Source organism: Rhyacophila brunnea, unplaced genomic scaffold, assembly GCF_057557595.1.
Source record: "Rhyacophila brunnea isolate RB1 unplaced genomic scaffold, BYU_Rbru_1.0 scaffold_12, whole genome shotgun sequence".
In the NCBI taxonomy this organism is placed as follows: Eukaryota; Metazoa; Arthropoda; class Insecta; order Trichoptera; family Rhyacophilidae; genus Rhyacophila; species Rhyacophila brunnea.
The window spans coordinates 16714192-16727795 of record NW_028232774.1 but is presented as its reverse complement, the minus strand read 5'-3'; the positions used below and the strand labels follow the sequence as shown (position 1 = coordinate 16727795).

General features: G+C 28.8%; 2 protein-coding genes across 2 annotated transcripts in view; one reads left to right on the top strand and one right to left on the bottom strand.

Moving 5' to 3' along the window:
- Gycalpha99B (guanylate cyclase 1 soluble subunit alpha 2) overlaps positions 1-8505 on the bottom strand; it is a 245936-nt gene extending 237431 nt beyond the window's left edge. Inside the window, exon 1 of the mRNA XM_085960885.1 lies at positions 8285-8505. The gene's annotated coding sequence lies outside the window, so the exon portion shown is untranslated. The remainder of the gene's footprint in view (positions 1-8284) is intronic.
- The window catches only part of Gycbeta100B (guanylate cyclase soluble subunit beta-1-like), a 175885-nt gene continuing 168303 nt past the window's right edge, over positions 6023-13604 (top strand). Inside the window, exons 1-2 of the mRNA XM_085960888.1 lie at positions 6023-6116; positions 7269-7408. The gene's annotated coding sequence lies outside the window, so the exon portion shown is untranslated. The remainder of the gene's footprint in view (positions 6117-7268; positions 7409-13604) is intronic.

The following is a 13604-nucleotide window of genomic DNA, read 5'->3' as shown; positions in this document are numbered from 1 at the left end:
AGATTTGAATAATTTTGTGGGATATTAATTTAGATATTTTGCAATATTGATTATATAGAAAGAATTAAGCGACATTATAATCGATTTGCGGTAGATGAAAGGCAAGATGCGAAAATGTATGGTGACGGATATAAAACGCGATTTAAAAATGATTTTATCTGTGATTGTGTCGAGTTTTATCAGATTGTGCTCGATTCAAATGGAAGTAGATTTGGGACTCCAAAAATTGAAGTGAATTCCTTTAATAATCAACAAAGTGGTATTTAAATAAAAAAATTGACGTATTTTCCAAAATCTCTTAGCATAATAATATATAGGAGACTAGCTGAGCCAGCTGGCTCTCGCCAGTCTGTCTCACTAGGTCTTGCAGACAGCTTTTCATCATAGTGACTTGGTGTTGGATTTTAATATAATAATTGTAAAGTGTGTATAGACGGCGCCATAGTTTTCCCTTCGGGATGGATTTTCATTCACGTCAGACAATTGAAAATTTATCTGATTTGTCAGTTTTACGATATGCATGTCGTCACTGCAAATACAAATTTGGAGTCATGTGCGTAGTCTATTCTGGAGTCTGGCCTTCTCAATATCATCTGACACCATTTCAGGCTGCTAAGCCTAGCAAAACAGCTGGCAATCGCCGATTGCTACCACTGTCATTTTAATTTTAATACAATATATGTGTAGGTATGTGCATTTAAATATGATAAATAGTTATACATCTCAATCGTGATTATCATAAATAGCGATCCAATATAACGCGAATATTAATCTCTTTCGGGTCCCATTTACATAATAGAAAAAGGTTAGCAGCATAAAAAATAAATTTAAACATTATTTTGTTTCATTGTCTATAAAAAATAAATGCTTGGAGCCACAGGATAATATTTTAAAAATCATATTTTGTTTTAAAAATTAACCTTAAACAATATAGTTTCCCGGTGCGGGACATTCATATCGAGACAAATGTTGATAAATAATGAAGTAATACATATTATATCTGATAAAAATAGGAATTTATAAGACCTAAAGATGTGGAATCAGCTTAAAAAGGCCTTCATCCAGCAGTGGATTGATACAGGTTGATGACGATAATGACGATATAAATGGGTAGGTATATAAAATCACAAATTTAAAAAAATATTGCAGTTTATATGACCAAGAAGAGTAGAATTAGGTTGGGATAACCTTCATCCAGCAGTAGATTAATCTTGGTTGATGATGATAATGACGATATTATGAATGGGAAAATATAATATCAGCAATTTTGATAAATATAGTAATTCATATGACCGACAGAAATTCAAACAACTTAGAGAGGCCTTCATCCACCGGTGGATTGATTCAGGTTCATAATGATAATGGAAATATAAATAGATATAATACGAGGGTGGGTCAATAAGTCCTTAGAAAAGCCGACAGGTGGCGCGAATTGTACTGTAAGCGGTTTGTTTTCATGAAACGGCACTACCGATTCAGTATGCTGCGAAGTTTCAATCAGATCGGTCGGGTTGTTGTGTGTTTCTCGTACATTTAAAAAAAAAATTTGCTTGTGGAAAATGGAAAAATGGAAAATGGAGAAAATTGAGTTTAGAGCTGTTATTAAACATTTTAATATAAAAGGGTTAACAGCAAAGGAAATAAAAAATGAGTTGGATTTAGTTCACGGCATATCTGCTCCTTCACTTGCAACTATTTAAAACTGGTTAAATGAATTTAAACGTGGTCGTACATCAACAAAGGATGAACCACGCTCAGGACGTCCTGTAGAGGTGACTACACCAGAAATGATCAATAAAATCCACGATATGGTGTTAACTGACCGAAGATTAAAGTTGAGTGAGATAATAGAGGTTACAGGGATCTCAAAAGGTAGCGTCATTTCTATTTTACATGACAAATTGGGCATGAAAAATATTTCTGCAAGATGGGTGCCGCGTTTGCTCACAGTCGACAATAAACGCAATAGGGTGGTGGCCTCTAAAGCCCTGTTGTCGCTCATGCAACGCAATCCGGATGAATTTTTTCGTCGCTTTGTGACTGTAGATGAAACATGGATACACCACTATACTCCCGAGACGAAAGAACAGTCAAAGCAGTGGATTGCGAAGGCAAACCATGTCCAAAGAAGGCGAAAACCGTAAAATCAGCTGGTAAGGTTATGGCTACTGTATTTTGGGATGCACGTGAAATTATTTTCGTTGACTATTTGGAAAAAGGAAAAACAATAACAGGGGATTATTATGCATCTTTATTGGACCAGCTAAAAAACAAAATTGAAGAAAAACGGCCTCATTTAAACAGGAAAAAAATCCTCTTTCATCAAGACAATGCCCGTGTTCACACATGTTTACGATCAATGGCTAAAATTGAAGAATTGAAGTTCGAATTGGTTGACCACCCACCGTATTCGCCAGATTTAGCCCCCAGTGACTTTTTCCTTTTCCCAAACTTAAAAAACTGGCTAAGTGGACAACGTTTTTTTTCAAATGAAGAAGTCATCGATCGGACAAATGCTTATTTTGAGGACCTTCCGAAAACTTATTTTTCTGACGGTTTAAAAAAAATTGAGAAACGTCTAACCAAGTGTATTGAGCTCCAAGGAGATTATGTTGAGAAATAAAAAAAAAATACAAAAATAAAAAGTGTTTTAATGCTTTTTTCTAAGGAATTATTGACCCATTCTCGTATATTATCACTGATTTTGATAAATACAGCAATTCAAATGACAGAAAGGAGTAGAATCAGGCATGGGAGGCCTTTATCCAGCAATAGATGGGTTCAGGTCAATGATGATAAGGACGATAGAAATAGGTATAATATAGTAGTAGAATCAGGTTGCGGAACTCTTCATCCAGCAGTGAATTGATCCTGGTTGATGATGATGACGATATGAATATGTAGATAAATGTAATATCACCGATTTTGATAAATACAGAAATTCATATCACAGAAAAGAGTAGAATCAGGCTAAGGAGGTCTTTAAGTAGTGGATTGGTTTAGGTCGATGATGATGATGATGACGATATGAATATGTAAATAAATATAATATCACCGATTTTGATAAATACAGAAATTCATATGACAGAAAAGAGTAGAATCAGGCTAGCGAGGTCTTTATTAAGCAGTGGATTGTTTCAGGTCGATGATGATGATGACAATATGAATGTGTAGATACATAATATAATATAACAGATTTTGATAAATACATACATTCATATGACAAAAGGAGTAGAATCAGGCATGGGAGGTCTTTATTAAGCAGTTGATGGATCCTGGTTGATGATGATGATGACGATATGAATATGTTTTTAAATATAATATCACCGATTTTGATAAATACAGCAATTCATATGACAGAAAGGAGTAGAATCTGGCTAGGGAGGTCTTTATTAAGCAGTGGATTGGTTCAGGTCAATGATGATGATACTGATAATGACCATATGAATATGTAGATAAATATAATATCACCGATTTTTATAAATACAGCAATGTATATGACAAAAAGGAGTAAAATCAGGCTAAGGAGGTCTTTAAGTAGTGGATTGGTTCAGGTCAATGATGATGATGATGACGATATGAATATGTAAATAAATATAATATCACCGATTTTGATAAATGCAGAAATTCATATGACAGAAAGGAGTAGAATCTGGCTAGGGAGGTCTTTATTAAGCAGTGGATTGGTTCAGGTCGATGATGATGATGATGATGACGATATGAATATGTAAATAAATATAATATCACCGATTTTGATAAATACAGAAATTCATATGACAGAAAGGAGGAGAATTAGGCTAAGGGGGTCTTTATTAAGCAGTGGATTGGTTCAATTATATGATAATGATGATGGTGATGATGACGATATGAATGTGTAGATACATATAATATCACAGATTTTGATAAATACATACATTCATATGACAAAAGGAGTAGAATCAAGCTAGGGAGGTCTTTATTAAGCAATGGATGGATCCTGGTTGATGATGATGATAACGATATGAATATGTTTTTAAATATAATATCACCGATTTTGATAAATTCAGCAATTCATATGACAGAAAGGAGTAGAACCGGGCTAGGGAGGCCATTATCCAGCAGTGGATTGGTTCAGGTCGATGATATAAGAATGATAGAAATAGGTATAATATCACAAATTCGTTAAACCGATAGTAGTAGAATCAGGTTGCGGAACCCTTCATCCAGTAGTGGATTCCTAGTTGAGGATGATGATGATGTATATGATGACGATATGAATATGTAGATAAATAACATTAGAAATTAAATACTGTCAAGAATACAATCAACGTAGAGAGGCCTTCATCCAGCAGTGGATTTATTGAGGCTCGTGATAATAATGGCATTATATATAGATAGGTAGATAATAATATTATATCACTGATTTTGATAAATATAACAATTCATGTGTAAGTAAGGAGTAGAATAAGGCTGAGGAGGCCTTCATCCAGCAGTGTATAGGTCAAGATTGATGATGATAGGGACGAAAAAAATAGGTAGATATTATATAATATCACACATTTTGATAACTATAACAATTCGTATTAATTTCTTTCATTGTTTGCAATGGCAACTTTTTTAGTATGGAAATTAGTAGCCTAGGTAATTATTCAATAACAAAAATAGTGGGTGAACAGCCACAAAGAAGTATTTAAAAAAATCAAATTTGGAATATCACGTTATCTATGATATGATGGACAGTGGCGGACACACCTGTCAGATTTTTATTTACGCAGTGAATTGTAGCAAGATTATGGTTTTTTCACCGGAAAAAAGTGCGCCAATACCTACATTACGATATTTGAATAAAAATAATCGAATTTGTTTGTCAAATAAAGGATTAGAAGGTCTTAAGCGACGAAGACGTCATTTTGCTGTACGTTAAATGAAATATGGCGTATCGTATACGGTATGTAAGTAAATATCGGATATAAACGTCAAGTACCTGTAAAATCATTGAAAATTTGTGAAATGTGGTCAATTCAAACGGTAGATGAATCGGTAGCGCACATTTCGAAGTGAAGATGTAAAAATAACAATAAAATGTCGCTTAAATGAGCTGTTGGTGTATTTTCCAAAATCTCTTAGGATAATAATAATGAAAGATACACAAAAAAAAATATTATCACCACAAAAAATGAAGCTAACAATGTATTTTTTTTGCAAGCAAATGTCTATAATATGAGGTCTCTAATAACAACAACAGAAATATCCATAATTCAAAATTAGTGGAAAATTATGTTTTAATGCATAAATAGTTTATTTTGTATAATATCATATTTTATTTATAAACTAGAACAATATACTTATTTATATTAGCTATATAAACCCTATATGTAATACATCTTAACTATAGATAATTGATTTCTGTAACTTATTAAGATTTCAAGTTTGATTAAGTGTGATTTTAGGGCGTTTTTGACTATTATTAATACCATGTGAAAATGCACATAAAATGTGGAAATTTTTTCATTAGATTTTGACCATATATATACGCCTCATATTCCCGGTTTCATAAGATACAATAAAAACTTTAAATATTTGTTTGTAAATATAGAAATTTATATTTATAAATATATATTTAGCATTTATAACAGAGTAATCAATTTTATAGTATAAATGAAAATTCGTATATTTTTTCTAAATTCTATCGGGTAAATAAATGGAAATGAATTTAAAAAAATTATACTATTTTGTTTCTTGCTTAGGTATAGTATTGTAAAATAATAAAGAAAAACATTCACCTTTTAAATTTTTAACGCATTTATTTTTATCAAAATAGTCACTTACAGTATTTATTAATAATTGTAGATTATAAAGTGAACTACATTTTGTTAAACTCTGCAGTGATTAATATTTTAACCACTTCCGATATGTTGTATCTATAAATGCGGTTTGCCGAAATACATACAATTTATAAAATATAATAACGGAAAACTTATCATATTCAGTGAGTACATACTAAAATAAAATCAGTATTTTAAGTTTAGTAATATCAAGGACACAACACAGTCATCTTGATTATAATATTTTGATTATAAAATAAAACAAAACTAAACTGAAATGAACCAGTTTTGTTAAAATCCGAGTACAAATTTGTATGTTATTAATTCAGTGTATTATTTTGCGCTATAATTATTGTGTTAACGTCAAAAATCCCGAATCTTATTCCAAATTAAACCTTCCGTGATTTCTTTATAAAAAATGCCAAATAAAGTTCCAGTTTGATATAAGTACCACTTTTGTAATCTAAAAAGTAAGTAAGGTAACATCTTAACAGGGTTTACAAGAAAATTAGTAGCTGTAGTGTTTTTTTTGTTTAGTTTTCATTCGTTTCGATTCACTCTCCAAACAAAAGAGTTTCTTTAACTTTTTTGCTTGAAATACAATATTGGTCTTAATAATTTTGCATTAATAAGTAAAATAATTACATAAATAATAATTATTAAATAAATTTAAAGTACACAATATATTTTTGTATTCAATATTAAATAATGTGACATACTTTATACACACTCGTGATACGTGATTCTTATTGCTCAAAAAACATATATTAGAAACATGTTTATTATAAAAACTCTTATAAATAAAATAGGATAACTCTAACGTTAAATATAATTACTATATAATGTTTGTTACATCATTACCATTATTTAAAAAATAACACTTAGTACAAATCATCGGATGAATTTGAAATACTTTGAATATTGTAGTTATTAGATTTAGTTTTCATTGGACATAAATGACTCAATAATTTAAAAGATTACAGTACTTTTTTGGATAGTGAACGTTGTGAGCACTCGGCCAACATCATTTCTAGGATTTTTTTATAATAATTGATTTATTCTAAAATAAAAAAAAATGTATAAAAATTAATGACTATCATATTAATAGAAATTAGTAAGCTTACTTTCAATATATTATAGATATTGGAAAAGCGCTAACTAGTAACTAAACAGTTACCGAATACATTTAATTAAAATCAACGTCATTCCGAAACCATCTGTATAATGTTTAGATATTGTCTATTGAATTTATTCGTACTTACTGATTTAGTACTTACTTTATTTGTGAAAAACAGTGTTTGGTTTCAAAACAAGTAAATAAATCTTCAATTATATTAAGGACAGTGGTAAAATAGGCAGTTGAAAGGTTTTCTACTGCGCACTTCGATGAATTAATATTCTTTGACATGTTTTCCAGTCGTATATAATATAATTTATTTATTATTGAAATTTATTGTGAAAAAGTTTTTCTATCCCTACCCCCACCAAATGTTTGTATACACTCCTGATAAGTCGGTAATAGCTTTTTTCTGTGGACATTATAAAAGTGGTACCTACAACAGTGAAGTGACAATATTGATCGAAAACGTTATGAAATGAAAAAGGTAAAAATTATTACATTATATTTAATAACTATGAATAAATTGCGACCATTTTGAAAACATTAAATTAAAAATTAAAAAGCTAAGTTTCATTAATTTCGTTAAATTTTTACCTTTGACGATAACAGCAGACGACCAATTTCAGTGGAGTTATGTCAGTTAATTTCGCGGATTAAAATCAAATAATGAACAAAATACGGAACAGTGTTTATACCTTGAAAATTTTATACTTGTGCGTAAAAAGTTAATAATGCAAAGTCATGAAAAATATCGGTGCATCAGCACTTTTCTGTGATAATTAATTCCATGTTATCTAACCTAATCATACAGTTTTTTTTAAATAATAACTCGCATTTAAATGTATATCTATTGTTAAAACCTGCGACTCTTTTTCTGTATATTCAAAAAGTCCATTTAGAGACAACAGTCGAAGGTATGCTGTAAACAACACACTTTTGCATTATTATTTAGCCGTCAGGTTAATTATTTATGTTAGAAAATGTATCTAGGACAATTCTAATGACCAGCACCATATCACTTGTTTCATCATAATTCTATATATAAATGTGTTTAGTATTGTATCCGTAGTATCTATGACCCAATAGAAATTACTTTATTTAAATGAAATCCTTAATGGTAAACACTGCTTTCAATTACATCTAATCACCCCTAAAAAAACCCATGGCTCGACCCTCTGTCGCCCTTACGAAGATAACTATAACTGATTAAGTGACACTATATATTGATAAGACCAGATTTTTTGCAATCATCATCTATGTGAAATAAAAGAATTAATAATTCACAATCCCTCATAAAACACTTTTATTAAACACACTCTATTGGAATAGATGTTATGTGTTCGGCAACGGATATCCTTACCAACGGGCTCCGATCCTTCACGTGGTCCAGTGAAATGTGCTTCGGTAATAAGACTCGGTGGATATTATACTTCAATATTGATTATTTGTCAATTAATATCAAAGTATAGTTACATTGTGTATATAAAACGGAAAGAACTCATGAGAGTTCGATCCGCGGTGAAACAACTTGGAGAGTAGAGCTGAGTTAAGTGTAAACAGTAGAGTTGAGTTAAGTTGAGTGATATTAGAATCATTTACAATCTTATAAATATGAAAAAGTAATAAGTATTGTTATTGACGCTTAGTTCATGTAAAAGGATTTATATGTGTTTAGTAACACAGTTAGATAGGGTGGATAAATTGGGGGTGATCAATAATATAGTATTGAGTAGTTATATTGCAATAGTCGAAATCAAACCAATCGAATATTCGTAACAATGGGTACTCAATTAGATACACAGGGTATTACTGAATAAATAATTGTCAATTTTTTGTCATTAGTGAGGTATCATAGAGAGAGCAGTTATGGATACATAACCTAGATATGAAATCCTGAAAGTATTATAACAATTTTTAAGTTGTGGATGGTTAATATTTTTCATAGTCATACATAATGTAGTAAGTTTTTCGCCTACTTTCAAATTGAATAACCCAATATAAATACGTGTCTGAGGAGATATAAATTAATAATTTATAAAAATACAAATACTTTGAGAGAATTCTCAGGAAAACATCTTTAAAGTATTTTATAATAATAAAAATTCTTGCGTATGCCAACGTCAAAGATGTTATGAAAGAAAAATTACCAATAAGATAAAAATTGAAAGCTCAGAAATAGATACTATCAGATGGGAAAGAGATTTCTGTATAAGTATATTTTATTTTGTGAAAATGTATCCAAGTCGATCGTTTTAAAAACGTTTTTGGGGCAAATAGAATTCGTTCCACGCCAGTTCTTCGCCGACGATTTTTTCTACAAATGTTTATTTTAAAATCAAAATTCATTTTCTGTTTCTTTCTCCGGAGTAGTTGGATAGTGAGTGAAAAATTCTTTCTATTTCACTACAAAAATATGACACATTTATGGTTACATAAAAACTCATATAAAAGATTCGTTTTTTAATAATTGCCTTTCATATTTTTTACCAAACCAAAATTATATTTATCATAAATAGCAATAGTAGGCATTAATTTACCGATGTTATATATATTTTTTGCATATAAAGCAGTAATAGAATTTAATTTTAATTTCAAAAATCAGACAAAAATGATTTAGTAGAATTTTCACTAGTATTGAAAGTTCACGATCAAATTTTACATTCAAATTTTAAAAAAATCATTCACATTCGTGTTCGCATTAACATCATGTATAGATAGTATATATAAGAATTTTAGATAGTAAATTTGTTTGTATATTTCTTTCAATCATCCATTAAAATAAATCTGTAAATATTGTAATATCATTGCGAGATTCGTGATAATCAAGAATCTGACAATATTATTGTATAAACGTTAACAATTGAATTAATATAGTCGCGGATAATAAATTAACTCTTTATACAGAATTGGGTGAATGAAGGTTCGTAAGATTTTTTCTAATATGTATATTTTTGAGATGTTTTTAACTTATATACCTTTAATAAAGAATGTTACATTCTGAAATATTCAAAATTATTAGCTAAATATAAAAAAAATATTTAAAAATAATTAACTATGATTACAGGTACCTTTTCATTTTATTTAAAATTATATATTATATATTATATAAATTAAAAATAAAAAAATAAATATAAATAAGTGTCATAGTGATAGTCATAATCTTATATTGTTATTTAAATACATATTATGTATATAGGCCCAATGAGATGTACACACAATTAAGTTAAAATAGCCCTCGTAAACATCTGTTTAGAATTAATAACCCTCATAATCTAGATTCTAGATTATAGATAGATGATGACACGTTCTGCTTTTGATTAGAATTAGTAACTTAGATTTTCACGTATTATTATTAATAATATAATGTAGTAAATCCTGCAGAGAGGCGCTCGTTCATATTTAACTGTTGTCGATTCGATTGCATGGGCTTACTCGTACTTACTTATGGGCTTGAAAGCAACTGATTGAATATACATTTATTGTTACGTTACTATTACTATAATAATAACATCACCTCAATACTTTAATTAGATTACTTGATTTTCACTGTTTTTTTTAAATAGCTATTGAATATGATTCTACATTTACTTTTCTACAAAATGATGAAACTAGGTAAGTTAAAAGATAATAATAACTGTATTAATTTTGTGTTTTAAAATATTAGATAACGTTAAAACCATAAATGCATAATTATAAAATGTAAATAAATAAAATAATATATATACAATACTTTCCATACAAATGAACATTATTATATTTAGTTGATCCCAATTAGACAAGAACAATTTTCCATCTTTATTTTAAATAATAATTCGGTGGCGTTTGGGCATAACCTGTAAACTGCAAAATGTTGAATTTACAGGAGAGCCATTTTAAGATTTGAATTGCCCACATAAATTTCAGTTCATTTTTTTGTTTAAAATTGAAAAAAACATTTTAAAATAAATAACTGAAGAAGAATATGACAATACTTAGATTGTCAATTATTTCACTAATTAAGAAAATAAGGTCACTTATCAGTGATCAAACTATGATAAGGTCATTGGTCATGTTTTGACCAAACTAACCACTGTGTTTGTTCACATATTATTATCATCGTATTATTACAATAGCGTTTTGAGCATTTTAAGTGAAATATAGATATTGGGTTATTACCAAATGGAAGATAATACTATAGTGACCCAATTTTTACTCTTAACATAAAATGACCAAAAAAGCAGTTATCAGGTTATGCATAAACGACACCGAATTATAGCCTAGATTTATGTTAAGCAAGTAAAGCTTAAATTTCATTTTCCCAACAATGACGAAATCAGAGTTATCCAGTTGTAGTATTGAGGTGACGTATGTATTTATTAGTCATATAATAAAACATATATAATAGTGATGTATAGATGTATTATATGTACTTTAATAAGTTATATAACGAGTGAAATAAAAAAGTAACAAAAATATTATTGAGTATAAAAACACTGTGTCAATTTTATTTCTATACACACACGAGTACAATAAAGTGAGTTTTTTTTACAGGGAAGAGAAAGATGAATAGCTTTATTGAGTTTGGCGAAGCGACAAAGAGCTTTCAGGTGTAAAGCTTCAATAGTAGCTAACAGATTAATCTTTTAAAAATACCATTTTAATAACAAAGCTAACAGGCCGTCAAACCTGGTACAAAACAAAATAAACTTTCAAAGTTTCATCATTTAAGATTTTAAACAATGTTTGGTTAGCAAAGATCCCCGTATTGTTTTATAAAGTAATATAATATTAAATCGACAAAAGAAAATATTTTTTCAGTTTCAATGATCTCATACTACAATGGTTGCTTACGTTTCTAAGTAAAATGTTTAAGTGAAACAAAATTTTCTAAAGTTAACCGGAAAATCTATCAAACTTGCTATATTTAAGATTGTTTATTTCGTTAAACTAACTGCTCAAAATTACTCAATTACTATTTAATTATTTTTTTACCGTCCAATATTATTTTTTTATATTTAAACAATAATTAATAATATATATATTATATATTATATATCATTGCATATATTAAAGTATATTTTTCTGTCTTATTATTTTTTATGAATAGCCGCTGTCTAATAATATATGTAAATGTAAAATTCTTTACCCCCGTCATAGATAGTTATCTTCATGTCGGACGAAGTGAAGATATAAAATGATTGATGAATGAGAATTTATAACTCCCTACGCGTGTTTTTAAAACGTGCATAATATAAAACTCTACCTAATGTGTAAAAAGTGATAAACGTTATAAGGATTCTATGATGTTACCAATGTTTATAAAATACATAATATTTATAACACAAATTTTGCTTATTAAGGCATTTAACTATTTCTTTAAATAGTACATAACTAAATTTCTTATAGTACCTATGATATTATGAAGTAATATATGTTCTAGTATCAAAATTCATTATAATTGACTAACTACTAAATATATAATAATCGAAGCCTTCATTGTATAATTATAACATAACATTATGCGTGTTTTTTTAAAGAATTTTTAATTATTGTTAACATATTATGGTGCATATTAAAAATTATTAATCTAAAAAGTTCACAGCATGATATTTAGAAATAAAGAAATAATATTAAAATAGTATTACATAAAATTTATTAATCAGTATAAAAGTCTAAATACAAAAAAATATAAATTAGAAACATGGAAGTACACTAAGCAAACCCTAGTTGTATCTTTAGCTCACTCAGATTTCTCTCATCCAAAATTCTTCTTTGGAGTGTTAAGTTTTTGTTTCATGGAAGTATAATTATTATTATAAAACAAAAAGATACGTCATTTACATACATGTTATATTGATAGTTTAAAAAATCATAAATAGATGTGCACTTTGTGGGTTTGACTAGATAAATGTTTATAGCTTCGACAAGTCTCACAAAAAACATATCAATAGAAATTCTTAAAAAAATAATTATGGGTGAAGTAGGATTTGAATGCAAATATTTAGCATACCGGTTAAGGTGAAGCTATTAACGTAATAATCACAATTAACTCAAAGTGTTTGCGGAGTTTGTTTAATATAATATTGTTATACAATATATTCTGAGTTTATTTAAAATCGTGTTAAATTCATTATTGAATATAAAATAATTTAACCTAAAAAGTATTTATCTTAACTTTCATGCACTTATTTAAATATAGATAAAATTATCCACTAAAATAACAATTAAGATAAATGTTACACACTTGTATTTATTTTACAAAACTGTTAAAACTTTCAAATAATTTCCAACAGCGATATAAGTAATTTCACAACAGCACACCTAATTTACTCTGAGACCTCTGGTCCTTTGTATCCCTCGGCAAAAAAACTTTGTAGACCTTTCTTTCTATACGCAAGCTCGCCTTCGTTGCGTCCGAGATAAACTTTTTTCGGTCACCATATAAATTTCGTTAGCCGGCTGGGTTTTTTTTTGTTTTGTTTCTTTCGTTGTTTTTATTTGTAAAGTATCAATTTCCTGATGCGTGATAATCTAATCTTGAGATGGTTTAGTGCCTTTACAGCCTCCAACTCTTCAAACAAAACTCAGGTTTCTTTTATGTATTTATTTTCAGCGCCTTCAGTATTTTATTGTGTGGTTTATATTTCTTATTCTTTGACACTATGACCTATTCTTAGAGAGTGTCAAACACACGTTACCTA